Raw genomic sequence first — 13,276 nt, forward strand, 5'->3', positions numbered from 1 at the left:
ATTATTATTATTATTATTATTATTATTATTATTATTATTATTATTATTATTATTATTATTATTATTATTATTATTATTATTATTATTATTATTATTATTATTATTATTATTATTATTATTATTATTATTATTATTATTATTATTATTATTATTATTATTATTATTATTATTATTATTATTATTATTATTATTATTATTATTATTATTATTATTATTATTATTATTATTATTATTATTATTATTATTATTATTATTATTATTATTATTATTATTATTATTATTATTATTATTATTATTATTATTATTATTATTATTATTATTATTATTATTATTATTATTATTATTATTATTATTATTATTATTATTATTATTATTATTATTATTATTATTATTATTATTATTATTATTATTATTATTATTATTATTATTATTATTATTATTATTATTATTATTATTATTATTATTATTATTATTATTATTATTATTATTATTATTATTATTATTATTATTATTATTATTATTATTATTATTATTATTATTATTATTATTATTATTATTATTATTATTATTATTATTATTATTATTATTATTATTATTATTATTATTATTATTATTATTATTATTATTATTATTATTATTATTATTATTATTATTATTATTATTATTATTATTATTATTATTATTATTATTATTATTATTATTATTATTATTATTATTATTATTATTATTATTATTATTATTATTATTATTATTATTATTATTATTATTATTATTATTATTATTATTATTATTATTATTATTATTATTATTATTATTATTATTATTATTATTATTATTATTATTATTATTATTATTATTATTATTATTATTATTATTATTATTATTATTATTATTATTATTATTATTATTATTATTATTATTATTATTATTATTATTATTATTATTATTATTATTATTATTATTATTATTATTATTAGTACTACTACTACTACTTCTACCAGTACTACAAACAGTAGTGTTGTACTCGACTGTGCTCGCTTGTCTCACATCCTAAAGAAGGAAAAAAGTAAGCAAGATTAACACAAGTACGTGATGAAATACTTGGAAAATAGTACGCCCGGGGTACAGTGTTAGATGCTCATGCTACGTACACCTGGTTATTTACATTGGGTGGATTTTGAACCATATATATTTTTAATTAATATTTAAATATTATCTCAAATATCAAATGAATATTGAGTTAAATGCAAAAACCCCCCCTGTGTTAATCCTAAAGACCAAAAAACCCCCCGGGATAAAAAAAGTGACAAAAATCCCCCTGTAATCAATAGTCAAAGCCATGCACCCCCCTAATCTTGGTGCGTGTCATTCACTCACCGGGTGTGCGACTACTTATGCGTTTTTTATACATTTTGTGCGTGAAAAGACCAATTTACCCCTCTGATTCTACAGTCATAACAAACCCCTCACGTTTCAAACACCACAATTTTCACGCACTAAACACACACTAAATGGCGATGGCGGCGGAGCCGCCGGAGCAGGAACTGGCGACGCCCAATCTCTGGGCGGAGCTGCTGAGAAAAATGCTGTCGGAAGGCGCCCCTCTGCCGGACGACGACCAGCTCGATTACTCCATTTCCGTCGATTACGCCGGCCCTCCCCCATTTTACAACCCGCCGCCGTTAAATTCCACCTTCCCCAAACCAAAATTCACCACCTTCCCCAAACACCCACCCTCCCTCTCCCCCAGAAACCCTGCCTCGTCCAAATCCGCCTCCAGTTCCGACACCACCACCACCTCCGACAACTACAACAAACCCTTGAGCGCCGCCCATCGCCTCCGACGACGGCGGTGCCGCTTCCGATCTGCCACTTCCGATCCCGGCAATTCCCCTCGCTCCGATGAGGTTAAAACCGAAACGAAGCACATAAAACGTGGGATTAAAAGCAGAAGGTGCAGTAGGTGCGAAATCGAGGTAAAGGAATTATATGGGGAAAGAGGGGTGCGTAGTGTGCGGAGCAGAGTACTGTGTTAAATGCTTGTTGAAGGCAATGGGATCCATGCCGGAGGGGAGAAATTGCCGGAGAAGATGATACGTGGATGCATCCGTACGGTGATGTGGCTGCTTGGTTGGTTGCCGGAGAGGGGTTTCGGTCCATGAACGGAGCCGGCGACGGCAGTGGTGGGGTGGGGTGAGGTGCGCAGAGAAATTAAAATCAAAGTGTGTGTATTTGTGTGTCTGTGTGTTTTTTTCATTTGGGGAAGATGGCTTAATTGAAACTATTAGGGACTGAATTGAAAATTTTATAAACTTCATTTGGGTCATAAAATTTTAGATGTTGGACAGATTTATTTGAGGGTGTATTTGTCTTTTCACGAACAGTCAACGAATAAAAATAAAATGGGTCGAGTGTGCATGTTTGAACACTTATTAGGGGGGTTTTTGTCACTTTTTTTATCCCAGGGGGGTTTTTGGTCTTTAGGATTAACACAGGGGGGGTTTTTGCATTTAACTCAATGAATATTTGATAATTCAATTTTGGTATTTTCCATTGGAGTTGCTCTAACAATAATCGTTCATATAAACAAAATAAATCATAAACTCATTTTTTTTTTATTAAAATCACAACTTTTATTTTGAATTAAAAAAAATGATTTTTATCACCGAAGTTTGATTCTCCTTCAAGGTTTGACTGCCTCAAACCGTTAATACCACCTCAAAAGCGAAAACACAAATTTTCAAACATTTATACTAAAATCGTAAAGATTTGAACCGTCTCCGCTTCGAATACAGATTAATCAACCGCCTCGATCGATTTTTAGAACACTATATGCAAATTAAGTTAATTGTGTATAATAATAAAAATATAATAAAACGAACCACCAAATTTGGCAGCTCTATATTTGTTAAATTGATTAGGCAATTTGTTATAGGTTTTATATCTTATCTTATATATAAAAGAAAGAAACGTTGATCAACCCTAAAAAAATCCTAATGATATTTATTTTTTCTCTACTAATTTTCAACAATTATCAATCTCCGAGATAAAAATAAAAATTCGATTTGTTAAAATCTTAATCTATATATCAGGATCGTAATTCTTAATATATAAGAATAAAAAAAAAAAACTAATGTTATATAAAATATAAATAATACTACATTATTAAATTTTACTATGTTAATGTATTGGGCGTGCTAAATCCCACACGGAAATTTACTAAATCCCACACATAAATTAAAAAAAAATCTCTCTCTCTCTCTCTTAAAATTCTCTCTAAAATGATTTTACCCAAGTCACTCAAAATTCAATAATTTTTACGTGAATAATCATAAAAAATGAGTTCCGTTTTATTTAATATTTATTCAATTTCATTAAGCTTTTTTAATTATTCAAATTCATATCGATTCGAATTTTTTCCTTAAATTCCAAATTTATTTTAGTTTGAACATGTGAAGATTTTTGTCAAATTCGAACTTGGAATGCTAGAGATATTTTTAGTGTACGATTTTGTGAAAAAATTAGGGAGAAAAAAGAAGGATGGAAAAGGAGAAAAAAGATTGTAGATAGGGAATTTTAATTATGTGCATGATTTGGTAAAAATAGTGTGGGATTTCGAATTTCAATAATGTATTATATTTTTTTATTATGTATTAAATTGATTTATTTATTTTTATTTTCGAAATAATATTAGGGGAAAAGCAAGTATATTATAATTTAGGGTAAATAGCATTAAACCACCTGAACTTTTTAAGTTTTTGCGGATCACTACCTGAACAATTTTTTTTTTGCAGGAGTTCACCTGTACTCAATTAATTGTGCCCCTTTGCCCTCTTTTGCCCGTTTCCAGGTCAAAATGACCGGTTATGAACCATGTGCTTTGCACATGCGAAATCCAATGTTATTTTTGTCTTTTCCATTTAAAAATCCATAATTCCTTTAATTTTCTCTCCATTTTTCTCTTATCTCCAATATTTTTATTCTTCAATTAGAAAGAAATGAATTCCCTCATTCACAAAATATTTGCATTTTCGAGCATTTCAAATTACGTTGCCGGAAAAAAGAACACCTGTAAAAATCGTCCCTTTCGAGTTTCATCTTCCTTAATTCCGCTCTTTCTCTCTCTACAATCCCAAATGCCAACCCACAATGTCGTCCTTTAAATGTGGGAGCTTATCAGAACGGAGATGGGGATGCATCAATTACAACAATGGAATCAAGATTTTTTAGAGAATCTACAGCAAATGACCAATCAAAGTTCGCTCTCATTGCATTTCATCCACGCAAAAGCTGTTGAAAAACTCGTATAAGCATCGGTATTTTCTTAATAAATACGAGGAAAATATATATGTATGTAAGTAATTACCGGGATATGTTTTGGTGTAGTCTTTGGAGAAATTGCGGTGCAGGTTCGGAAATTTGGCGACGTGAAAGAGTTTGTTGTTCTTGATAGCTTCGCTGAGTTTCTTCCACCTTCGGCCATTGGATTATGGCTGTATTCGAATAAATTCTCGAGTTTCTTATCATCACTTTTGCAGCAGACAAGGGAAATGATTTCAAGAATGGTGGCTGCTCTGTTTTGCACCTCTTTCGACACTCCGATTGTCCTGACTTTGATGAACTTCACCGACTGCTTCATCCTTAACAATCACCCATCTTCACATAAAGAAAATAACACTGTTTCTAGCTAATTGAAGAGGGAAAATAATGGAGATAAGAGAGAAATAGAGAGAAAATTAAAGGTATTAAGGATTGTTAAATGAAAAAGACAAAAATAGCCTTGGATTTCGCACGTGCAGTGCACATGGGTTCATAACCGGTCATTTTGACATGGAAACGGGCAAAAGAAGGCAAAGTAGCACAATTAATTGAGTACAGATGAACTCGTGCAAAAAAAAAAAATTGTCCAGGTGGTGATCCGCAAAAACTTAAAAAGTTCAGGTGGTTTAATGCTATTTACACTATAATTTATGTGCACATATATGTAAGTTAAAATTTTATGTTTTAATAAATTAATTATATTTATTGAGATAAAAATATTCTTAATTAAGTTAAATTAAATACTTCAAATCTCTATCACAAGTATATCTTTTCCAAATTTTAGATAAAAATCAAAATTAATTCCTAAAATAAAATATATATATATATATTTATTATACAAACTCTCACTCTGAAAAAACCACCACCGCCCTCAGCCGCTCACCACTGCCTACGAACTCCGTGAAATATTATATTATAATTTTCAAAATCCTATAGAATATTGGTATTTCAGATCACGAATCTTGTATGAAACATAATATATCAGGTTTAATTATTAGTACTGATTGATCTGTCTATTAATAAATACTGTGCAACAATATTGATTCCAATTTCCAGTACTCCAGCTCACAAAGTTTGTCGTGTTTTTAGTTTAATAAATATTAGTTCGCCGAAGACGTTGAATTGAAAACTAATTCATACTAAATCGACAAAGATTTTTAAATATTTATTGCATTTAATTCGTCAATAATACTGTCAATATTTCAGATCAATATAATATAATGTATCATGTATGCATTTTTTTTTTTTTTTTTTGTTTTGTTTCAAATACGTGGAATCGAATAATAGTAAGTAATAACGACAAAGATTCAAATATTTCATTGCATTTTAATCTGATTGGTCGCCCGTATGGAAATTGGTTGAGCTGAGAATAATTCATATTTTGGTGAAGGGAAAGAATAATTAGTTCATCATCTTGTGACTATGCTTACTTTAGTAGGAGCTAATAAGTTGTTACATAAACTTCCAGCATATTCCTTCTCCGGCGGAAGAATCTTTATCACCAAATGCGGCGCACTCGATGTTAATACACCGGCCAATAATCGAAACTTGATCGAGAAAATCAGAGAGAGGATAACAAATGACAAGGTCGAGATATCTCCGTCGGCATACGACACTGCATGGGTGGCAATGGTGCCGGCGACGGAATACTATTCCGGCCTCGGCGGCGGCAACGGTGATCGGCCCTTTTTCCCGAAGTGCTTGGATTGGATAATGGAAAACCAGAATTCAGACGGGTCGTGGGGTTTGGATCCGGATCACCCGTTTCTCGTTAAAGATCGTCTCTCTTGCACCTTGGCGTGTGTGCTCGCTCTTACCAAATGGGGTGTTGGCCAACGACTAGTACAAAATGGTAATTAACTACCTTGATTTTGTTATTCTAGTGTCGAGAAAATGAATAAACCTTTTTTTTTCTTTCTTTTAACTTGCTTGATAATGATAATTTATTTGTTTGATTATAATTTAATTATAGGCATGGATTTCATTGCATCCAACGGTTGGGCGGCAGCTAACAATAACGATCAGTTTTCGCCCGTTGGATTCGATATTATATTCCCTTGGATGGTAAATTATGCTAAAGAGCTTGATTTAACTCTGCCCTCGACCCTCACTTCACATGTTGTTGATTCATCGCTTCACGTTCAAGATTCCGATATTCGGTTAGTTTCTCATTTTGATATAATTTGCATATAATGGTTTCATTTTAATTCAATTTGCATAATGATTTGGACATCGAGTTAATAATTAATTGATCGATTATTTCGTTAGACGAAAGCAAAACGTCCAAGTATATGCGATGGAAGGACTCGGTAAAGCGTGCAATTGGAAGGGGGTAATATCGGAACATCAAAAGAGTAATGGTTTTGTTCAACTCACCAGCTACTACTGCAGCTGCTTTGATTCACTGCCGTGACGATAAATGCTTCGAGTACTTGATCTCGGTTCTTAATGCTAACTGCAGTGGATGGGGTAAATTAAATTCTTTATATATATATTATATTTTTCATGACATGTATTGATCTATAGATATTGTACGTTCATTTTCAGTGCCTACTATTTACCCGATGAATATATACGCCCGTCTTTGTGTGGTTGATACCCTCGAAAAATTGGGTATAAATCGGTATTTTGAATTTGAGCTACGCAACATTCTTGATGAAATATACGGGTGAGATTTAATTTTCCAAATTGTTTATATGCATACAATTGCAACTGCTCACGGTGAGTTTGTTACGACTAATAGGCATTGGTTGAAGAAGGAAGACGAGATTTTTTCCGACATAACTTGTCGTGCAATGGCATTTCGACTTCTACGAATCAAGGGATATGATGTCTCGTCAGGTTTTTTCTTTTTTCCCCTAAATTTGGTCCATTAACATGCTGTGAGGAATCAAATTTAATTTTTTTCGTTGTGATTCAGATGAATTTGCGGAATTTGTTGACCAAGAACATTTCTTCGATACGGTTAGCATACAATACGGTTGCGGTGTAAGTACAGTGCTCGAGCTTTACAGAGCTTCACAGGCAAGAATATGTGACGAAGGCGTACTCAACAAAATTCATGCATGGACTAGTCAATTTCTGAAGCAGCAGTTGCTAAACCAAACCATTCTCGACAAACGATTACAGAAGCAGGTGATATTTAAGAACACGTTTACGAAACTATTTTTTTTTTTTTTTATAAATACCAATTAATTTTCTTTTTCTTTTTTTTTTAAATTCGCAAAGGTGGATTACGATTTGAAGAACTTTTACGGCACACTAGATCAATTTGGAATCAGACGAAGCATTGAGCTATACGATGCTCGGCATTTTCAAATTCTGAAAACAGCGTGCAGGCAACATTAATTTGAATTTATAATCGATATGCCACTAATTTATGATTTTTACTCTGTTTTTCTTTCTCTGTTTAGGTGCCCCACAGTTCATAACGACGACTTTCTTCTGTTTTCGGTGCAAAATTTCAGAATCTCCCAATCTCGATACCAACAAGAACTTCAACAAATGGAGAGGTAATGATATCACTACAATATAATAGATTAAAAGATGCTCTTTTTTATTTTATTAATTAATAAACTAACATATCGAGAAAAAAAAAGGTGGTACGCTGAATGTAGGTTGGATCGATTAACCCGAGGAAGGAAAATATTGCAAATTTCTTACATTTTGACTGCAGCGGTTATCGTTGGTCCAGAACTATCTCACGCTCGAATATCTTATGCTCAAGTTGTTGTTCTGATAACTTGCTTCGATGACTTTTTCGATATTTACGGATCTAAAGAAGAAGCGTTCTCTATTATCGGATTAGTAAGCAAGTACGCGATGAACAACTTACTATATTCACTATATATTCAGTATATGTATATATATTCCATGCATGCATACATATATATGATACATTTTCTTGGATTATATATATATATATATATAGTTGGAAAGTGCATCGAGAAACGAGTTATTGCTCCCAAGAAGTCGAAATTCTGTTTACGGCACTGTACAACACAGTGAATGAAGTTGCAGGAAAGGCTTACGACGAGCAAGGCTATCATGTTGAACATGATCTAGTCAGCATGGTAATTTATATATTTCTTTGATGCCATATATATATGGTTTAATTTATTTCAAATTTTCAATTTTTCATTTCACGATTCTCGTTTTCTTGCCTAGCGCAGTGGCTCGAGCTACTAACGAGTTTTGCGAGAGAAAGGGATTCGTGGAATCAGAATATTGATAGCGTATCAACCCTAGACGATTACTTGTCTTTTGCATGGAAAAGCGTCGGCTGCAAACCATGTGTTTTCACTTCGATGCATTTTCTAGGAATTAGAATATCAGAGGACATTTTTACGTCGACAGAGTACACTAGTTTGTGCCAGCATTCTTCTCTCGTTTGCCGACTTCTCAACGATCTCAAGACTTTTAAGGTACACACACACACACACAAAAAAAAAAAAATTATTTAATCAACACGATAAACATGAGATGTGCTATAATTAACAATAACATATCAAATATTATTTGGCAGAAGGAACACGAAGAAGGGGCGCTAAACAGTGTGAATGTGCAAACAGTTAACGGAGGCATTTCAGAAGAGGATGCGATTTTGAAAATCGAAGAAATTATCGAGTACAATCGGAGAAAAGTGCTGCAAATGGTTTATAAAAGAAAAGGAAGTATTGTTCCAAGAGAATGTAAAGAATTATTTTGGAAGACATGCAAGATTGCTCATTGCTTATACTCCCACCAAGGTGGAGACGAATACTCGTCCCCTATCGACATCGCTAACGATATTAATGGCTTGATTTCCGAGCCCCTTTGAGCTGTACCTATTTTTTTCGATATTAATGTTTGAACAAAATTTGAGGATATGAATGATTTTATTTTATTTTTCCCTTTCTTGTTTTTTTTCGTTTTCGTCGTTTCAAAATCCATACTCGTAAAAAGGATGTTGATAATTATAAGAAAACATATTGCATGAAATGAATGCATACAGCTACAAGTAACTCCACTCAAATAGCTAGGTTAATGTATTGATCATTGCAATCAAGTCCCTACTGTAAGTTAGAGAAATTTTGTATAAATTGCAATTTGGCTTCTATTCCTTTTTTTAGGGTTAATTACAACCACCCCTGAGGTATGGTCAAATTACGAAAACCCCCTCTTGTTTGGATAATTACAACCACCCCTCAATTTCTCAAATTTAGTGGAATCTTCGAGATTATATGGAATATTATTACTTTTGTACCCGTTTTATCCCATTCGAACTCTACATTTTGAAGCAAAATGATCAAAATGTGTTTTTTGGCTTGTATATATTAGATTGTGATGCATCAAAAACTATATTTTTACACAAAACGAGTACAAACTATTATGTTGAATTTGACACCATAAGGGTGGAGGTGTAAGAAAAAATCATAGTTGAGGAGGTAGATGTAATTATCGAAACAAGAGGGGTTTTTTTTAGCTGGATATCACTTTACCCCTTGTACTCTCAATTTCATCGATTTGCCCCTTGTACTTTGGTCCGATATCACTTTACCCCCTTCTACTCTCAATTCATCGATTTGCCCCCTTCTACTTTGGCCCGATATCACTTTACCCCCTTCTACTCTCAATTGCATCGATTTGCCCCCCTGTACTTGAAAAATTGTTTCAATGTGGCACTCGCCTTTAGTTTTCAGACATTTATACTACAAGAAAAGTTGGTTTCTGCAACCAAATTCTCAGTGACGAAAGTAAAATGGTTGCTTAAAATATCCATTTAACCACCAATGTTAATGTGGTTGCAAAATGCAAATTATTTAAATATTTTTGCGACAAACCAGTAGTCGGTAGCTATAAATGGTCGCTATAATTTGAAGCGCCCCAGGTGGTACTGTAACGACCAAAGATTGTATCTATAGCGACATTATATCATGGTCACTAAAAATTAATATCTACAGTGACCAATTTAATAGAATATGTTACGTTGTTGCTAAAAGACAACAAAGGAGTTATTAGTAACCGACCAATTTTGCTGCTAATCATATCTCACTTGCAACCATATTTTACATGGTTGCTCTAGATATACTTATAATAGTTGAATGAACCGTGGCGACAATTTCTTTTAAAAATATATTGGAAAAATATTTAATTAACCTTTTTGAGTTAAATCAATAGAAAATTAATGATAAAAAAAATTAACTTAGAAAAATTATGAATAAGAAGATATAAGTCTGATATATTAAATAAATTAACTATTAATTATCTTATAATTTGTATTAGACATATATATATATATAAGAAGTTTGAGACTCCGTAAACTTCGGCTCCCTCGATCCTACACCCGGTGAAAAACACCGGGTGGTCTTCTGCTGCCACGTGTCCCTTTTTTTAATTTTTCTAAAAGCCCTCAAGGTAAACCCTAGCGGGGAATGTATTATAAAATACAAAAAAGTGACACGTGGCAGCAGAAGACCCACCCGGTGTTTATCACCGGGTGTAGGTAAACTTCCACCTTGAATAATTCCCAGCGAAATCCCCAAAAATCCCATCTCTCACCCTCACGTCCTCAAATCGGCATCATCTCAGGCGCTCACTTGCACAGTAATTGGTGTTCTTGTGTCGCCTTTTGCGATATCTGTAACCCATTCACGTATGAATTTATCAGGTTCTCTAAAATCCCCAATTCGTAATACTTCTATATTTGTACCCATTTCTCGAATTTTTGGTGTCAAATATGACGTATTGTATAGAATTTGTGGGCTGTGAGGATAATTCAATATTACTGTTGTTGGACTAAAATCCAATGGTGTATTGATGTTTTGTCAAAACATTGGCAGACCTAATAAATTTGTGTTATTATCTGACTTTATTTTCCTAGAGGTCTTTTATATAATCCTTTTTCTAGTTTTTGTATTTAGTATTTGAGGAAATTTCTACTACATAGCCGGCGGTTTCAGTGGGGTTCAACCAATGCGAGGGTTGATAAGGCCCAATTGGTACGGTACACAAACATGCATCAAATGGTACAATTCTAGCCTTCGACCATCTTATCTACTTAATTTACCGTAATCTTCTCTTTACTTAATCATATGTGCTTTGATTATTAATTTGTTGTTTGCAACTTGATTTTAATTGCATATAAAACAGTTTGACTCTTTTCACTGGAGTTTGGGGCTAAGTTCACTTGCAGCAAACTCCAAAGGTATATCTCAATTTCTTTGTCATATTTATGCCTATTTGCCTTTGATTACTTTGAATTTGTTATACTCAACTCATTGTATATCTTCAGTGAACGAACAAAACTGATAATTCGTCTGTCTTTGGACATACGTGGTGTAAGTTCTTTTTTTTTTTTTTTTTTTTTTTTATCTATTTTTTGTCAATGATAGCATCTAAATTTCTTCCTTTATTATTCATTCATCCTGTTTTTACTACATGTCTGACTCAACACAAAATTGAGAACTCATCTTCTGATATAGGCTTGGACCAACAATATAGTATCCTTTGCTTAGGATATATATGTTATAAAATTGGTTGCCTATGCCTATGTTGGCTTTGTCAAATTGATTCATGTATAGACAGACGTATTATTTGTTTGATTACTTATGGCTTTTCTTTATGTTCTCTGAGTTATGCCAAAATGAAAAAAAAGGGAGAAGAAGGAAATAAGCCATAGAAAATGTTCACCTTTTCTATTCTTCCTAGAGTTGTTGCTTATTTTGATAAACAGTCAGCTGTGAATTCTTGTATTATCACCTGCATTCTATTGCTCATTGTTGTGGCAGTTGTATTTGGACATTGGAGTTGCTAATTTCAGAAGGATTTTGTTACATGTATGCTTTTGGTAGATGATGGTTCAACAATCAATATGTAATTATATGGGCCTGATTGTTGAGAGTACAATATGGTTGAAATGTTAGTTTTTAGTTATTTTGTAGATTGGATTTCACCTGACTGTTTAGGTATACAGTTTTTGTGCTCGGATACATGTTTTGTATAAAGGTATCGTCATGCTTCGAAGTGTTTTGAAATTTTTACTTTCGTATATCACAAATTGTATCCAAGCCAAACAATCATACAAAATTTGAGTCGGAGCATTCTGAACCACCTCCACTTCCTGATGTGGAAACAAATATTCACAGTTTTGGGATCCTAGGGCTAGAAATATTTTTTGGTATACTTACTGTCTTACAAGAGCAAAGGTATACAAGTAAACAAGGTATCTATTTACTAAATATTTCATTTTACTTTTCGGACATGTTTTGTTTAACCTATCTGTGTTTCTCGATTGGCATGAATCTGAAATGTGTTGGCTGTGATTATAATGACGAGTACTTGAATCATTGTCAGGTTATTCAGTTGTTGAATGATGAGGGAACCACCAACCACTTGATTTGTCCAACTTTGAACTCTTGAAGACGCCTCACCACATTTCATGCTTGACGTAATCAAGAGTAGCATTCGCCAATCCAAGATTTGTACTTGTTTGGGATCCAAAGTTACATATGTTTGGAACTACATAGAATGATTCGATATGTTATGGTATTTGAGTATCATTGATTGTATATGAAACTGACATTTGATTGGTTGATGAAGTGTAAATTTGCAGATGTGGTTTTATTTAGTTTGCAAACAATGCTTAATTTTATTGTATATAAGATTTGCAATTAATTTAAATTGTTTTCCATATAAAACAGGGCAAGGTTTTGCGAAGATAACACAATTATTGCATCCGCCGATTTTACTGCTATAAAAGTATTCTTAGAGATGAATATACGGTCACTAAAATATGTTAATTATGACAATTGTGGCAACCAAATAAAAGCTATTGCAACCAACTATTTGGTTGCTTAATGTACATGAATTACCAACCAAAATAATATGGTCACTGTATGTCTAGTTATAGCGACCATGCCAAGATTATAATGACCATAAATTTTTCAATTAGCGAGTCAAAAGAGGTCGCTAATTG

General features: G+C 32.5%; 1 long non-coding RNA gene and 1 pseudogene across 4 annotated transcripts; both read left to right on the forward strand.

The window, feature by feature from the left end:
- Positions 1-5,604: 5,604 nt before the first annotated feature.
- Positions 5,605-9,210, forward strand: LOC105975172 (nezukol synthase KSL3-like; annotated as a pseudogene). Its single transcript, XR_016030443.1, has 12 exons — positions 5,605-6,172; positions 6,293-6,479; positions 6,589-6,789; positions 6,868-6,988; positions 7,064-7,161; positions 7,241-7,455; positions 7,549-7,658; positions 7,734-7,832; positions 7,920-8,135; positions 8,252-8,393; positions 8,493-8,744; positions 8,846-9,210. The product of XR_016030443.1 is annotated as a nezukol synthase KSL3-like (transcript).
- A 1,594-nt stretch (positions 9,211-10,804) lies between these two features.
- Positions 10,805-12,912, forward strand: LOC105975292 (uncharacterized). Of its 3 annotated transcripts, none has more exons than XR_016030441.1 (4): positions 10,805-10,969; positions 11,223-11,327; positions 11,452-11,506; positions 12,655-12,912. It is a non-coding gene; the product is annotated as an uncharacterized LOC105975292 (long non-coding RNA). The 3 variants fall into 3 exon arrangements; XR_016030442.1 differs by having other exon boundaries at positions 10,815-10,954; XR_001174363.2 differs by lacking the exon at positions 10,805-10,969 and having other exon boundaries at positions 11,187-11,327.
- Positions 12,913-13,276: the final 364 nt, after the last annotated feature.

The sequence above is a fragment of the Erythranthe guttata genome, chromosome 1 (genome assembly GCF_056151865.1).
Source record: "Erythranthe guttata isolate IM_541 chromosome 1, IM_541, whole genome shotgun sequence".
In the NCBI taxonomy this organism is placed as follows: domain Eukaryota; kingdom Viridiplantae; phylum Streptophyta; class Magnoliopsida; order Lamiales; family Phrymaceae; genus Erythranthe; species Erythranthe guttata.